Raw genomic sequence first — 16,210 nt, 5'->3', positions numbered from 1 at the left:
CACTGAGTGGTGATCAGGAACATGAAGCCAAGCTGATTTTTCTAGTCCCTAGCCCAGGGGCATTGAGGACTGGTATAGAATCTGTACTGCTTTCCTGTTTGGAATCAGCAAATTCCAGCACACATCAAAAGTTGAACCTGGGATATTCCTGGTCTGTACATCTTAGTCTTGTATTGGGCAGTGCATTTATCCATTAAAGCATTGGGGAGGCTTAAGTAAATACGTTTATTTCTGAAATTTACTGTACAGTTGCATCCTTGTTCGAGTCATGTGCACTGTGTAATGCTATGCATTTAAACTTTGAGCTCAGTGCAGTCTCCTTATCGGCAATTGCATTTTCTATTTTTAAAATTCAATATGAAAACGTCCCTCTTCACCAAATATCACATTGCAAACTCCGTCTGTTATAGAGATGATCTTAAATCTTCATAGAGGAGATCAAATTCCACAACCACATGCTTTGTATACTGTGGTGATGACCTTCAGTCCAAGCTGCCAGGCTTATACTCTGTGATGGGAGTGGGAAGGAGCACAGATAAGTAAAACGCAGAAACATATTTTGATCTCTGGCAAAAAAAAATGTACATGTATAAAAGATGAAAAATTTATGTAATGGGGTGCTGAAAGTGGTGGGCTGTTCTAAACATGAGTCAGCGCAATGGGTGCTATTCTATTGGTCCATTACAGTTAATTAAATTGACGAACTGTGTTCTTGACGAGACCTGACCTGACCCTACTGTCAGCCAGAAATGCTGGTTGATCAGCTGCAAAATTAGCTGTTCAGTACCAACTGACCTTGCTGGTATGAGCTTGTCCTGTTGGAGCACAGAACGTGGTGACTTTCAGTGTTATAAGCTGTTACCGGCAAGATCAGTTGCTGTTGGAACAGCTGATCTTCCAGCATTTCTGCCTGACAGCAGGTGGTTGGGTTCTGCCTGAAGGGGTCAGCTTGAGGTTTGCCTGAAAGCAGGTTTTGGGTGCTGCATCTTGTATTGGAAAGAACATCGTCAACTGCCACCAAAGAGGGAATTCTGTGAAAACCCCGTTAGCCACTGTCCAGAATGTTGATCTTCATACATGAATTAGATTTGTTTGGGTTTTTTGGTTGGAAAATTAGGGTGGGGGTGAAGGATGTCTTCTAACTTGGTTGCCTTATATGCAGTGTTATAGGAAAAATGTTTAAATTACATCTTTAAATAGAAAATGAAATTGTGGATGCAATGGCTTTAAAATCTTACAATCCCGATTTGAGTGTACTTTTACTCCAATGTAATATGAAAACAAATGGCTATCATTTCCTTTTATTTATCACTAAGTATACTTTGTAAACTGGACGTAGAGCCTGCATGGTACACATGTTGGCGGGTCTTCGGTAAAGCTCAACTGGAGGTGAAATAGCAACCACAGAAAGCTTAGTGCAAAAGCCATTTAAGAAAAAATGGTCAAATTTGACGATGATGAGGGGCTTTCATCTGAACATATGGTTGGCTTACGTTTCTAGTGCCATACTTTAGTCCATAGTGTCTAATATTTTTCAAGTATGCATACAGTATGTGACCTCTGTTTAGCGTCTCATCCAAAAGACAGCACTCCCTCAGTGCAGCACTGAAGTATCAGCCTAGATCTTGTGCTTAAGTCTCTGGAATGGGAGGTGCAGATGCAAATTTAAAAAAAACCCTTAAAATGATTCTTAAATTTTAGGTTTGTACAGTAACTTGAAATTTAAATTGGTGGTAAAGTTAACTACTTTATGATTTACCCTGTTAAACTTGAACTCTAAGTCATGTTTCCTGTTCACAACTGGTTTTATGAAACATCTTTTGCAATGTAAACAATAAGGGCTGGATTTTCATTCAGAAGTCGGGAAGGAGGTGGGACTACAACTTTCGGGTTGTAGTCCCGCCTCCATCGAGATGCGGCCAATTCACGTGATTTTTCACTTGATTGGCCTTGTTGAGCCCGCCCAGCGGGCTCAGCAGGCCAATTAAGGGCCACCCGGCAACAGGTAACGTCACAGACTGAAATTTCATCTGTCAAGACGTGTTGACAGATGAAATATCAGTGTTTCATAGCTGCTTGAAGCTGTCAAACACTGACAGTCTTGCTTCTAACCTGAGTCCTTCTACGCAGACTCAGTTAGAAATCTCGCCGGCACTGAAAGCTGCAGGCTGTCACTTTTGACAGATCGCAGCCATTCTGCTTTCTGTGCAGGCTGAATGATGGACTCCCGAAGCCTAGAGGAAGGAAGGCCGTAAAGGTAAGTACAGGTAATTTAAACTTCTTTACACACTTTAGACACACCAAACATATTTACCTTTGCACTCATGCACCCATCACTCACCTGAACACCGACATCTCGACCCCTCCAAGTCCTACGGCCCGACGACTCTAACCAGGCGTGGTTTGGAGCCGTTGGGAATCCCACACGACAACCTTCAAAATAGGGATTAGGCTAAAAACTGCCTATTAACTACCTGTTAACAGGCAGTTAATTGGTACTAATCCCTTCCCACCTCGGGTCGGCGGGTCCCAGTGCGGGGCGGGTACCCGCCTCCTTTGAAACTTACATGGAGGCGGGTTGGGGGCAGGATGGTGTCAGGACCCCTGAATTCAGGCTTTTAGCCCCCCGCACGCCTAAAAGCCTGCCTCACGGCACACTGAAAATCAACCCCTAAGAGTTTAAATGAAAGGTTGGCAAATAAAGCAGTTGATGCAGTCTTTATTTCATAAATGAATAGAGACAAGCAGATGGGGCATGATACCTGACACTGTGACTGGTGCTCTTCTGATGGTTCAACATGTTTATCCAGGTTTGATTCTCAATCTGTGCTGAGCTTGCTGATCTTGCCTGGGGCAGCAGTAGCTATTACAATTGGCCCAGTGCAGCTGGGCTAGGAATGCTAACTGTCACTTATCAGTCGAAGTCTGGATGTGATCCTGAACCAGCTGTAGGCTGACATGAGCTGCTCCATTATTGGCAGAGTTGTAAGTTTAGCTGAATATTATAGGATCATCAGCGAGCAGCCCCATACAGGGAAACTCATTGATGAAGCAGCTAGACATCGTTGGACCAAGGATGCTGCTCTGAGGAACTCTGGAAATGTTGTCTTGGGGGGGCAATGATTGGCCTCCAATAAGTGCGACCACTTTCCTATGTGTCAGTTATGACTCCAAGCTACTGGCGAATGTACCCATTGACCAAGTTTTATTAGGGTACCTTGGCGCCATATTCCATTGAATGCCGATCTGATGTCAAGGGCAGTTACTCTTGCTTCTGGTATTTAGCTCCGTGTCTGGATTCGGGAGCCGAATCGTTCTGGTGGAACCCAAACTAAACATAAACAAGCTGGTTATTGGTGAGCAGGTGTCATTTGATGGCATTATTGCTGACTCATTGCCAGGTAGATGCCAGTGTCGTCAGGAACTTAATATGTTCCTAGTGGTTTATTTAGAAGGGTTATGTTCAATCTTGTGACTACCCTCAGCTGAAGTCAGTAGTATATTTCTTCAAACACTTTGGCCCTGGGCCTGGTGGGGGCAGTTCTGTGACATTTGAGGGGAGGGGGAGAGAACTCATATAAGGTTTTGTTCCTTTTTCCCTTTTTTGGCGCTGATGGAATTCCTGGCACTTTCAGGATTCAAACCTTAATATGCCCACCCACAAATGAGAAAAGTACATCACACATTGTATTTCCCTCAGTTATGTTTTTAGCAATGCTCAACGCCAAGGATGCCTGTGCTAGGTGGGGGGGGCGGGCCGGAAGGAGTTTGAGAATTTTAAAGGCTGTAAACTGTGTAATTCATTTGATTTGCATTGCCGAGACCTGTAGATCTTTTTGAAAAACTATTCAGAATGGTGTCGGTAAAGAGCCCTGCAAAAATGTCCACACAAAACAAACTAATCGGAACTGCCTGTGAAAGTGAAGTTAATCAAACCATAAGGCTTCTAACTAACACAAGCTGATTAACCAATAAAGTCTTGAAAGCTAAAAGTCAGAACTGCTTGTGTATACAAACAAGACATTCATTGCTAGTTTTAGAAAACCATTTAGAAGAGGCACAAAACCAGGGAAGAACATTTCGTGAGACACAAAGTGGCCATATTCTGCCACGTTTGTGTGGGAGTGGAACCCCTTGAGAAATAGAAGATAGATAGTTAAGGAGGGGTTATAAAAACAGAGACACACACGTTTCAAGAAATCCATGCTGCATTAGAGTTTTCTCAGAAAACATACTGACTGTTTGAAATGATTGACAGCAAAAGGGGTGCAACCTTCTAACACGTTACTCCGATTGGTCAGAAGCTTCCCTTTGAAATTTAAGTAGAAAAATAAGGGCCTAGAAATTCGGTTGGTTGCGCCAGGGATTAGCGCCTAAAGAGGGCAATAACTGGGGCGATAGCCAAATTCCGGTGGGGCGCAAGGCGTTTAGCGCCTCGCCCCATATTGAGCATGCATTTAGCGCCGGCGCTAACGCTTAGCGCCCGCTCATGGGCGCAGGCTAATTATGAGGTCATCTGAGTGTGCAACGCCTTTTCGGCACCCCAGACGGGAAATTCAGTGGCGCCCCCCTCCGTAGCGCCTGGCGCTATTAGTGACAGTTTTCCTGGGCCTTACCAAGTCGCTTTCGGGCTGGAGGAGCGTTATTTAAAGGGGACTGGTGTGGTTTAAAAACAGCACACTTTTCTGGTGCACAACTTCCTCGAGAGCTACAAAGAGTTGCTGACCTGCACACTGAGAGCCATTTGACCACTGGGCCCACGCTGGCAGAGGAACAGCAGCCTTCTGACCATCGCCTTGCTGTTGGTGAGCCTTGACAACGGGGAACCATCCTGTGGGCACTTATTATGGGGCCTGCATTGGAGGGGAAGGTCCTGCTGCTGCATCATCTGCAAAGGTCACTGAGACGCAGGGAGAGGGGGTGCAGGCATGGCCAGACGGAGCTGGCCCAACAGACGTCACCACACCAGACCTTATGCTGGCAGGGTTTCCCAACAGCAGCTTTCCTACATGGACATGCCGGAGGAGCACTGTGTCCGAAGGCTGGGCTTTAGAAAGGAGGTGGTGACTGAGCTGTGCCACCTGCTTTGGACAAATCTGCAGCCTCAGAGAAGGTCCAGGACATCTCTGCTGGTGGCTCTGAAGATGACTTTTGTCCAGAACTTCTACGTGAGCGGCTCTTTTCAGGCTGCAACTGGAGACATAGCCAGCATCTCCCAGTTTGCGGAGCATTGCTGCATCCGTCAAGTGACTTATGCCCTGTTGAAAAGGAGGCGGCAGTACATCTCCTTCCCAATGACCCCGGACAAGCACCGAAAGCGTACAGAGGGCTTCGCAGAGATAGCGGGCAGGGTGCGATTGAGTGTACGCACGCGGCTTTGCGGGCGCCTGTATTCAATCCGGAGGAGTTCCGCATCCGCAAGGGGTTTCATTCGTTGAATGTGCATCAGGTCTGTCACCACCGACAGCTGATCCTCGCAGTGAATGCGCAGTTCCCAGGCAGCAGCCAAGACGCCTTCATCCTGTGCCAGACTACTGTTGCAGACCTTTTCGAGTCCCCAAATCACCCAGAAGGCTGGTTTCTCGAGGACAAGGGCTAACCTCTGGCCGTGGCTGATGACCGCGCTCCAGATGGCCAATACCCCTGCTGAAGAACACTGCAAAGCGAGCCGTCAGCCCACGAGGAACATTGTGGAACACGCAATCGGCCTGCAGAAGCAGCGGTTCCGCTGTTTGGACCATTCCGGAGGAGCACTGCAGTACTCGCCTGATCGAGTCTCACACTTCGTGGTTATTTGCTGCATGCTCCAGTACCTCGCTATCCTACGTTCCCAGCCAATGCCACCAGACATTGCCACCCCAGCGGAGGAGGAGGAGGATGGGAGGGAGGTACTAGCTGGAAGGGCCGTGCATCTGAGGCTGATCAGAAATCGCTTCTAGGCCCCTCTGACGGAATGATTGTAGCCAATCCAAGAACAGGAATGGAACTGACCTCATACCCCCAAGCCTGTGAAGGGCAAGATGCATGTAAAGAGCAGGCATGGCCATTTTAAATGAACAAAGTGTTTATTACAACAAAAGTGCTCCCTTCCAACATGATTAAACAAAACGATCAGAAATCAGAACTCACACAGAAAAACATTTGTGTCTCCCTCCCGTGAGACTGGTGAAAGAAAACATTACATTCAGCAAAAACATTTGTCTGGGCTTGCGTCAACCTGGACAGGGGCTTCAGGGGCACCCCTCAGTTCTTGCCCCCTGGTGGGGATTGTGGTCTTTTACTACTCTGGCCCCTTCCCACCCTGGAGCTCCTCCTTAAGGGGACCCCAGTGGCTGCGGCAAGGCTGGGGGAGGCCTGCTGACTGTCCCTGAGCGCAGATGCCCCTGAGGTGCGTCCTGGATGACCTCTGGGCCTAGAGGGCCCAGCAGCTGACTGCTCCACCTGTGCATGGGTGGAGGCAGTCTGTCCTGCAGGTGCTGGCAGCTGCAGTGGTGAAGTGCCAGTGGTGGCAGCAGGCATGCTGTCATCCTGAGAGAGGACAGCACCTCCCTGCTCCACCAACACACTGGCACTCCCATGGGGCAACACCTCAGCATCCGGAGCAATCTGTGGGAGCACAGATTGCTGGCCTGCTGTGGTGCTGTGAGGGCCCCAGGTAATCATGCCCGAGCCATCGAGTGTGGCAGCAGTCACTGGTTGCGTGGCCTCCATTTGCGTCTGTTGGAGACCAGCAAGTGACTGCATGGCAGCACTTAGCACTTGCATGGCAGGTCCCATTACTTCAGCGAAGCCCTGGACAGTCCTTTCCATTGCCTCGGCCAAGCCCTGGACACTCGTTTCCATTGCTCCGCTGAAGCGCTGGACACTCCTTTCCATTGCTTCGCTGAAGCCCTGGATAGTCCTCTCCATTGCTCCGCTGAAGCCCTGGACACACCTTTCCAATGCTGACCCGAAGTCCTGTGCGGCACCGATGTCTTGGACACTGGTCGCCAGTGTCTCGATGGTTTCAGGCAACCTGGCCACTGCAGCCATGAGCTCAGTGTGCCTCCGGCCAGCCTGGGCGCTCATCTGCGAGAGGGCACGCACCTCCTCTGCACTCTGTGCAGCAGTCATCGTCACCTGACTCGCCCTCCGGGGAGACTGCCCCCGAGCTTCCCTACTCCCCCTGCGTTGCTGCAACCCGCTGGTGCCCGCAACTGGCTCCTCATCCGAGCTGGCCCCCCCCCCCCCCCCCCCCCCCGCCGCTCCCCTCCCGGGAAGGTGTGCCCCCAGTCCGCCGCTGCGCTGTCTCGCCTGAGGCTTCTTCAGATGGTCCGGCTTCCTCGTGATCCTCGCCTCCAGACTCACCCATAGTTGCAGCTTGAGGGCCCGCCTCCTCCTCGGACGAGTCAGCAGCTGAAAGGAGGGAGGAACAGGAGTGCCTTTAGCGTGAGGTCAGGGTGGCAGCGAGGGAGGCATGAGTGCTGCAATGTACTGGAGTGGATCGACAATCAGAGATCATGCTGGTGGGGGGAACAAGTGGTAGGGGAGAGATCCAAAAGGTGAGAACCTTACCATCGTAAGCCACTATGGGGTCGGCAGATGCAGAGGTGACAGGAGCACTCAGCCGGGTCCCCATGATCGTCCGGACCCCCCCCTCCAGTTCGCTGAGGGCCTGGATGTTAGGTGCGCCTCCTCCATGGCGCCTTTGCTCGCGCCTCATTTGGCCCAGCTTCGCCTGCAAGAGAAAGGATGGGAATTGCTGTAGCATGCTGCTCTGAGCACACATCACCTGTCCCCCATGGTTGAATAGCCTTACATCATGCAGTTAGCACACATCACCTGCCCCCCATGGTTGAATAGCCCTTACATCATGCAGTGAGCATACATCACCTGCCCCCCATGGTTGAATAGCCCCTCATCATGCAGTGAGCAGCATGTGCATGTGTCTTTCCAGAAAGGGCCACGGGTGCTGGCTGACAGATGGCCTCTGGGGGTTCGGACACCCTCTAGCCATAAAGTCAGATGCACATGGAGGGATGAATAAGATCGCGGAAAATGCACTCACCCTGACGACCCGAGTGAGGTCATTGAACTTCTTTCTGCACTGGACTGCACTCCTATGGACCACGCTTCTGGATGCCACTCTGGTAGCCACTTCCCTCCAGGCGCGCCGGTATTCAGCAGGTGGCGCCCTCCTGCCATCCTCGGGGTACAGTGTCTGACGGTGGCGCTCCACAGCGCCAACCGAAGCCCGGAGGGCCACCTCATCAAAGCGCTCACACCTCTGCCTCACCCTCGGCATGTCTGCACAGCCTGGAGTACCTCTGGTAAGTCTGAACCGAATTTAAGGCGTGCCAGGAAGTGCTTTGTCTGGTGATCCTAATTGACCCGCCCCTTTAAGAGCTGTCCGGCGTCAGTGTGTCTCGGGATCAGTGATTATTGACCGCACCTGCGCTCCGCCGCGCCGCAGCGATATTGGGTAGCGCCTCCGCGTTAGCGCCTTAAGGGTCGCGTGCAGCGCCTGATTTACCACCGCAAACACCATCAGGGGCACAACGACCCAATATCGCGCCAGGTGGCGCTAAGTCACAGCTGGCGGTACTCTTTGCACTTCGCCAGATCTAACGTTCCAAACGGGGCTATACCGAATTTCTAGGCCAAGGTGTTTTGCATCCCTCCAGTCACTAGTAAAGTAGCAGAGCAGCTTTTCTTTGTCTTTTTTAGATTATTTTAGCTTGTCTTTGTAGTTGGAAGATTCCCTTTGTTGTCTTCTGCAGTAATCTTTACCTAGCAGATGTAGAAAATACCTTTACAAGTACCAGGTATCTTCAGGACAGAGAGTTAAAGGTTGTAGAAGTCATATTGTACAGCTGCATCAGCCAATTATAGGCAGAGATAGGTGTGTCACTTAACTGTACAAATGTCTAAGAACTGGTAAGGTAAGAGCTAAGTCAGTTATGATATTGTCGTTTGTGTAAAGGTGGGCTCAACCGAAACCGATGATCCAAGTGTTAGACATCAAAGGGTCTCATCGACTTTGCTTCAGAAGCTAATGCCCGCATTCCGAAGAACAAAGGAAGTTGACTCAACAACAACAACTACTTATATTTATATAGCACCTTTAACGTAATAAAACGTCCCAAGGCGCTTCACAGGAATGTTATCAAAAATGTTTTTGACACCGAGCCATATAAGGAGAAGTTGGGGCAGATGACTAAAAGCTTGGTCAAAGAGGTAGGTTTTAAGGAGAGTCTTAAAGGAGGAAAGAGAAGTAGAGAGATTTAGGGAGGGAGTTCCAGAGCTTAGGACCTTGGCATCTGAAGGCAAGACCACCAATGGTGGAGCAATTAAAATCGGGGATGTTCAGAAGTCCAGAATAGGTGGAGCACAGATTAGGGGGATTATAGGGCTGGAGGAGATTACAGAGATAAGGAGTGGTGAGGCCATGGACGGATTTAAAAACAAGGATGAGATTTTTAAAATCGAGGCGTTGCGTAACTGGGAGCCAATGTAGGTCAGCAAGCACAGGGGAGATGAGTGAGCAGGACTTGGTGCGAGTTAGCACACGGGCGGCAGAGTTTTGGATGGTCGAATTAGGGAGGCCAGCCAGGAGTGCATTGGTGTAAGTCTAGAGGTGATAAAGGCATGGATGAGGGTTTCAGCAGCAGATAAGTTGAGGTAAGGGTGGAGACGGGCGATATTACGAAGGTGGAAATGGGCAATCTTAGTGGTAGGAAGCTCAATTCCTGATCAAGTATGACACCAAGGCAACGAAAAGACTTGGTCAACCTTAGACAGTTGCCGGGTAGAGAGATCGAATTATTGGAAAGTGAATGGAATTTGTGGCGTGAACCTAAGACAGTGGTTTCGGTCTTCCCGATATTTAATTGGAGGAAATTTTTGTTCATCCAGTGCTGGATGTCTGACGAACTGTCTGATAGTATAGAGATGGTGGTGGAGGAGAAGTAGAGCTGGCTATCATCAGCGTACATGTGAAAACTCAGTGTTGCCAGATGATGTCACCGAGGGGCACCGTGTAGGTGAGAAATAGGAGGGGGCCAAGGATAGATCCTTGGGGGGACCACAGAGGTGAGGATCGAGAACAGACGCCATTGCAGGTGATTCTATGGTTACGGTTGGAGAGATAGGAATTAAACCAGGCGAGTGCCGTCCCATCCAGCTTGACGACAGTGGAGAGGCGTTGCAGCAGAATTTTGTGGTCAACCGTGTCAACAAATACTCAACTATTTATATCTTCCAACACCCAACTATATTTAGTTTCTTAATAAGGATTAATTATTTTCCAATATGTAACAATGGATATTAATTGTGTGGTATGCTAAATTAGATTGTGTACCCTGCACAGTGAATGCCTTAGGCTGCATGAACCATGTTTATCTTTATATTGAATATGTGCTCTAGTCTTGGTAGAATGAAGCACATGATGATGTTGCCTAGCAACCATGAATATTAAGCTTGCACATTGCAATATAACATTTTCCTGGGTAGTACCTGAGCTGTATGTCTGAGTCTGACGTAGTGAGTATTTTGTAACCTGATAAATCACTTGTAGGGAAGAAACACTAAGGTGATCCTTTATTACAGCATAGGAGCTGATTGAATGTGTTGCTACATTGAGCTCTTGTGTTGCAATACAGTATCGCCTTGCTTGCTTTTCGTACAGATTACCAAGTTACCAGATCTTTTATCCCAGTGGTTCTCAAACTTTTTTGGTTGAAGGACCCCTTTTCAAATCAATTAGTTATCTCGGACCCCCCATCTAAATTATAATACTATACAATACTCCTAATATGAAAGTGCTGCATGTAAAGAGTGTTTTAATAATGCTTTTAAGAAAACCGGTATTTACTTACAGATATCAGTGAGATGGGTGTGCCTGCTTCTCACTGCAGTCTGTCGATCCTTGGTGTGATGTTTAACAATTTATTTAAAGCCGCGCCTGCTGTTCACTTTCCTACTTGTTACATTTCATTTTAAGTACCGTCCTAAAAACTGCTGCCCATCTACAAATTTTAATTATGAACCTTTTTTTAAATATAATTTGACATTAGCAAAAGCCTCAATTTTAATTCAATGCTAAAGAAGTGAAATTAAAAAGAACTCGATGAAAAAAACCATCCCAAAACATGCAGCTGCTTGAGTGATTGGGATCGTTGGCTTCACACCCGTCCACCGACATCCACATTAAACAAACTTGTTCTTTTCGCAGTCAAAACTTTCTCAGTGGGTCAGGAACAAGTCCTTCCATTTCCAGCTCTCAGCCAGTCAGCACCCTGCCGTCTCCAGCCAGTGACATGTGAACCCGAACTCTCCGCCACCCCCCCCAGGCGCCAGAAAACAACAGCCGGGCAACGTGACGGGCCCCGCTCCCTCCACCGCGCAACTTTTCCAAAACTTTCCGGCACAAAAATCAGTGTTGCCGTGGTAACGGTATTTTGGCTCGATTCGGCTCAGCAGCAGTTTCAGCTCACCAACATTAATGGTCCAAGATTATCCCACGCAACTGGTTCGGGAAAAGTTTGCGCAACGAATAAAAACCTTCCAGTGGACCACACAAAGCCAGCAGGAGACTCGCGGTGAACGATGGCGACTCGCCCTTGGTTGAACTTTAAAACTTAACAACTCCCAATTAAATGTTTCTATTTTTCAGTTGCCCTTTGCCACATCAGCAGCCAGCCAACCGCTGCTCTCCTCCCATAGACACCAGTGAAGTCATTGGAAAGACCCTGCACGTGAACACTCTGATCCTGCCTCCTCCCTGATCCACTCTGAGCAATTGCAGACTCTAAAAAATGAACCAGAGATCCTTTCCAACGAATAATTGGCCAGTTTTTTGCGGACCCCCCAAAACGTCTCCGTGGACTCCAGTTGGAGAGCCACTGTTTTATCCCTATCATCTCTATTTCCCTTTTAATCTGCATCACAGACTTTTACCATGTTACACACACATCTTGCACAGTGGTAATGTATAGAATCAACTTTCCAAGAAATGGAATAAGTTGTGCAAGACATGTTTTTGAGTTAGTGAGCATAAGATAATATGAGTCTCGTGATTCTTCTGACATTTATAAATCTCAAACTTTACTTTTACTTCAGCTCATAAGAATGTCTTGAATGAATTAGCATCTCGTTGTTCCCTGCCAACCATATATTTCATATAAACAAGCAGATTTCCTGTGCCATTGATCATGGCAAATCATAGGATGCACTGTTTTATAAAAATAGGGGCATTTATGCCTTTTAGGTGCTAACATCAGGCTAATAGATGTACAGTAAATGAAGTCAAATTTTGTTTTTATTAAATGGTATTTTGGAATTCTCATGACTCATTGGGAATTGAATTCCACAGTTTTTTCAATTATTCTGTGGAAACCGTAAAAGAGTGGTCGTGTATTCATTTACCTTTTATTCCTTACCAGTTTTAAAGTTGAGAATATACAGGATGCTGGAGTTAATGAGGCTGAAATTCCGGTCCCTACGGGTGAGTACGCGCTGTGTACTCACCCGTAGGGACATTGGAAATGCCGGTTTCAGGCATGCGCTGGAAACTGGCATTTCCGATCTGTCAAGAAAGCTCTTGACGGATCAGACGCCTGCCCTGGAGCAGGGCCTCTGCGGGTGGAGAGTTCCGTTTTTTGGAGACCCTCCGCCCGCAGGAAACACTTACAATTCTTGCGCCTGTGCTACCAGGCTAAGAGTTAAGAAAGTTTATTAAAAAAAAAAAAAAAAAAACATTTCCCACTGATTTATCATTTTAAAATACTTCAAAGAAAGGTTAGTTTATTTTTAGCCCCATTAATTTTTTTCAAAAATTTAAATTTTTGTTTAAAATAGTTAATTTATGCAATTTATAGTCATTTTAAAAAGTGATGTTTTTAAAAAATTTATTTGAAGTTTTAGTTATGTTTTGAGGGTGATCTCTTCATAGATTTGACAGGTCTTCCTGTCAAATCTGTGAATGGCGATTCCCTGCTCTGATTGGCTCCCCATGGCCCACGTGATCCCAGGGACGCTGTGAACTACCTGCCCCCTTGGGATACGCGTGCCTTACACACCGGCAGTTTGAAGAGGCACAGCAATGGAACTCTGCGCCTCCTGGGAGCCCTCCGGTCCAGGCGGAGATTTTTCCAAATTGCAGCCCTCCGCCCGCGGGAGGGCTGCGAACGGAATTTCTGGGCCAATGATCTGGTATTTAACATTACAGGAAACTTTCTGGTATCCGGCACTGACGGGACCGAGCTGGTGCCGTACCATCAAAACTGCCGTAGAAACCAGCGCTAATGTTAAAACATACGGAGCTTTTGAGCTCCGTGTGAATCAACAAACTCTGTTGCTTGGCAACAGCTTCAAAACAGTCGGCCGCGGCTTAAAAGCTTCTCTGTAGCTAAGCAACAGCTTCAGCTAGACCTTGCAGAGCCTGACTGGAAAAAAAAAAAAATCAACGAGAAGTAAAAAAAACTTATAGAAAACGGCTCCTGAATTTTGCCGGTAGATAGAGCTTTCCGGACATTTAACCTCCGGTTAAATGAAAGTTTCCTGTACTTGGTACAAGGAATGTGGTTTAACTGCACTTCACTTAGATCTGGGCCTGGGGATGGTCCTGGGCTTTAATAGTACTGTGAATAACCATGTGTTTTGGTACAACTGAGAATGCTCCTGGGCTTAGTAGCACTGAAGGATAGTTCTGGGCTTTGGCCGAACTGAGAATATAGGAACGGGAGTAGGCTATTTAACGCTCAAGCCTGATCCGCCATTCAATTAGATCATGGCTGATCTGCACCTTAACTACATCTACCTGCCTTGGTTCGTAACCCTTAATACCCTTGTCTCTCAAAAATCTATTAATCTAGCTTTGGAATTTTCAATTGACCTAGCCTCAACAGCTTTTTGGAGGAGAGTGTTCCAAATTTCCACTACCCTTTGTGTGAAGAAGTGTTTTAGGGATCCAGGTGTTTGGCAGCATTGTGGAGCTGCTGGGTTTGAAAGCATATGATTTCCTTTGGTCTGGCATCATTGTGGGGTTTGGCAGAACTGTGGAGGGGAACTTGAGGTATAGCAAAAGAGGGTGTGGAAATGTGGGATTTTGCTCATTGGTGAATTGCTAGTGTCCACCAGTGGGGAGGGGAGGGTATGGGTTTGACAACACTGGGTGCGTGGAGGAATTCTCAGTTCTGGAGGTTCTCTCGTGTCTAATTTCTTTAATGCTTTTTTCCATTGTCTGATGTAAAAAAATCATCTCGGCTACCTAACAATCTTCTGTTTTATTGCTTTGTAACTTTGATAAATTTATGCAAACATTCGATTTAGTGTTTTATAAGTTGGTTCCTGAAAGTTTGTATTTCTGTCTTTCTTTCTCTGTGTCACAGGTGTCACTAATGAGCATTTAATTTTCTAACTATCAACAAAACACATGATAATTTGAGGCTTTATTTGCTTTCAAAATTCAATTTATTTCTGTTTTTAAAAAGAATAACTCATTATGATGAGGAAAGACTGTACATTAATATATCTCATGCACATACGATTCAGTAATTAGAATTAATATTTTCTAATTAACGAAATACAGGTAGTAATTTCAAAATTCAACTCGTATTTTTAATGATGAGCAAAGACATTTTCTCTCTCTCTCTCTCTCTCTCTCTAGTCCTTTCCTGCTCCGTTTCCATCTCCGTCTCCCTCTGTCACTTCTAGAAGTTTATAAAATGTTAGTGGATCTGCCATGGTGTTCCACATGGCATGTCAGAAAATGTGAATTCTCTCGCGCCTGTCTTTGTTGTCTTTGTGTTGCCGACCTCTTCAATCTTGCCTTCAGTCACCTAATCTAATCCTCCTTTCATCATTTCTCAATCTCCATCTATTTTCTTTTGTGAAGCGCTTTGGGGCATTTTATTATTTTAAAGGTGCTATTTAAGCATAAGTTGTAGTGATCCTGTGACTGATACCTTGAAGATTGAAGAATTACAAAGCATTCAAAATGGTACATTCTCCTTGAGTAAATGTATTCTAAAATGTGTCATGTGATGTTGAGGAGGGTATTAAGTGTTCATAGAATAGTACAGCACAGAAGGAGGACAATTGGCCCATCGAGTCTGCGCTAGCTATTTCAAAGACCAATCCAGTTAATCCCCACCCCCCACCCCCTGCTCTTTTCCCATATCCCTGCAATTTTTTCTCCTTCAAGTATTTCTCCAATTCCCTTTTTGAATCTGTATCCACCATCCTAACGGGCAGTGCATTCCAAATCCTAACCACTCGTGTAAAAATGCTTTTCCTCATGTCGTCTCTGGTTCTTTTGCCAATCTGTGCCCTCTGGTTATCGACCCTTCAGCCATTGGAAACAGTTTCTCTTTATTTACTCATCTTAAACCCTTCATGATTTTAAACACCCCTATCAAATCTCCTCTTACCCTCTCTGCTTTAAGGAAAACCACCCCAGCTTCTGCAATCTGTCCACGTAATTGTAATCCCTCATCCCTGGAACCATTCTCGTACATCTCTTCTGTATCCTCTCCAAAGCCTTCACGCCCTTCCTAAAGTGTGGTGCCCAGAATTGGACACAGTACTCCAGATGCGGGCGAACTAGTTTTATGTAGGTTTAGCATAATGTCTTGGCTTTTGTACTCTATGCCTCTATTTATAAAACCCAAGATCCCATATGCTTTGTTAACCTGTCCTACCACCTTGAAAGATTTGTGCACAAATACCCTCGTGTCTCTCTCTCTTCTTGCACCTCCTTCAAAATTGTACCATTTAGCTTGTATTGTCTCTGCTCATTTAACAGTTAATGGTTTTTATCTTGGATGCATTTCTAGTCTGTGGAGTTGATGCTAATGGCTGCAAAATGAATATACTAGTTATATGCAGATCCATTTGAATCTGGATATTTTTGCTTGGCACAAGATGCATTCTACAAGTTACAAAATCATTCTAAAAATGACAACTTTTTTTTTTTATTCGTTCCTGGGATGTGGGCATCGCCGGCAAGGTCAGCATTTATTGCCCATCCCCAGTTGCCCTTGAGAAGGTGGTGGCGAGCCACCACCTTGAACCGCTGCAGTCCGTGTGGTGAAGGTACTCTCACAGTGCTGTTAGGAAGGGAGTTCCTGGATTTTGACCCAGCGACTGTGAAGGAACAGCGATCTATTTCCAGTTCACGATGATGTGTGACTTGGAGGGGAACTTGGAGGTGATCGTGTTCCTATGCACC

General features: G+C 46.6%; 1 protein-coding gene across 1 annotated transcript in view; it reads left to right on the top strand.

Moving 5' to 3' along the window:
* Positions 1 to 16,210, top strand: part of eml4 (EMAP like 4) — a 334,770-nt gene that overhangs the window by 41,169 nt on the left and 277,391 nt on the right. The gene's annotated exons all lie outside the window — the stretch shown is intronic.

Source organism: Somniosus microcephalus, chromosome 3 (assembly GCF_052327205.1).
Source record: "Somniosus microcephalus isolate GS21.2 chromosome 3, FLI_Smic_1.0, whole genome shotgun sequence".
Classification (NCBI taxonomy): Eukaryota; Metazoa; Chordata; class Chondrichthyes; order Squaliformes; family Somniosidae; genus Somniosus; species Somniosus microcephalus.
This window is presented reverse-complemented; position numbering and strand designations above follow the sequence as displayed.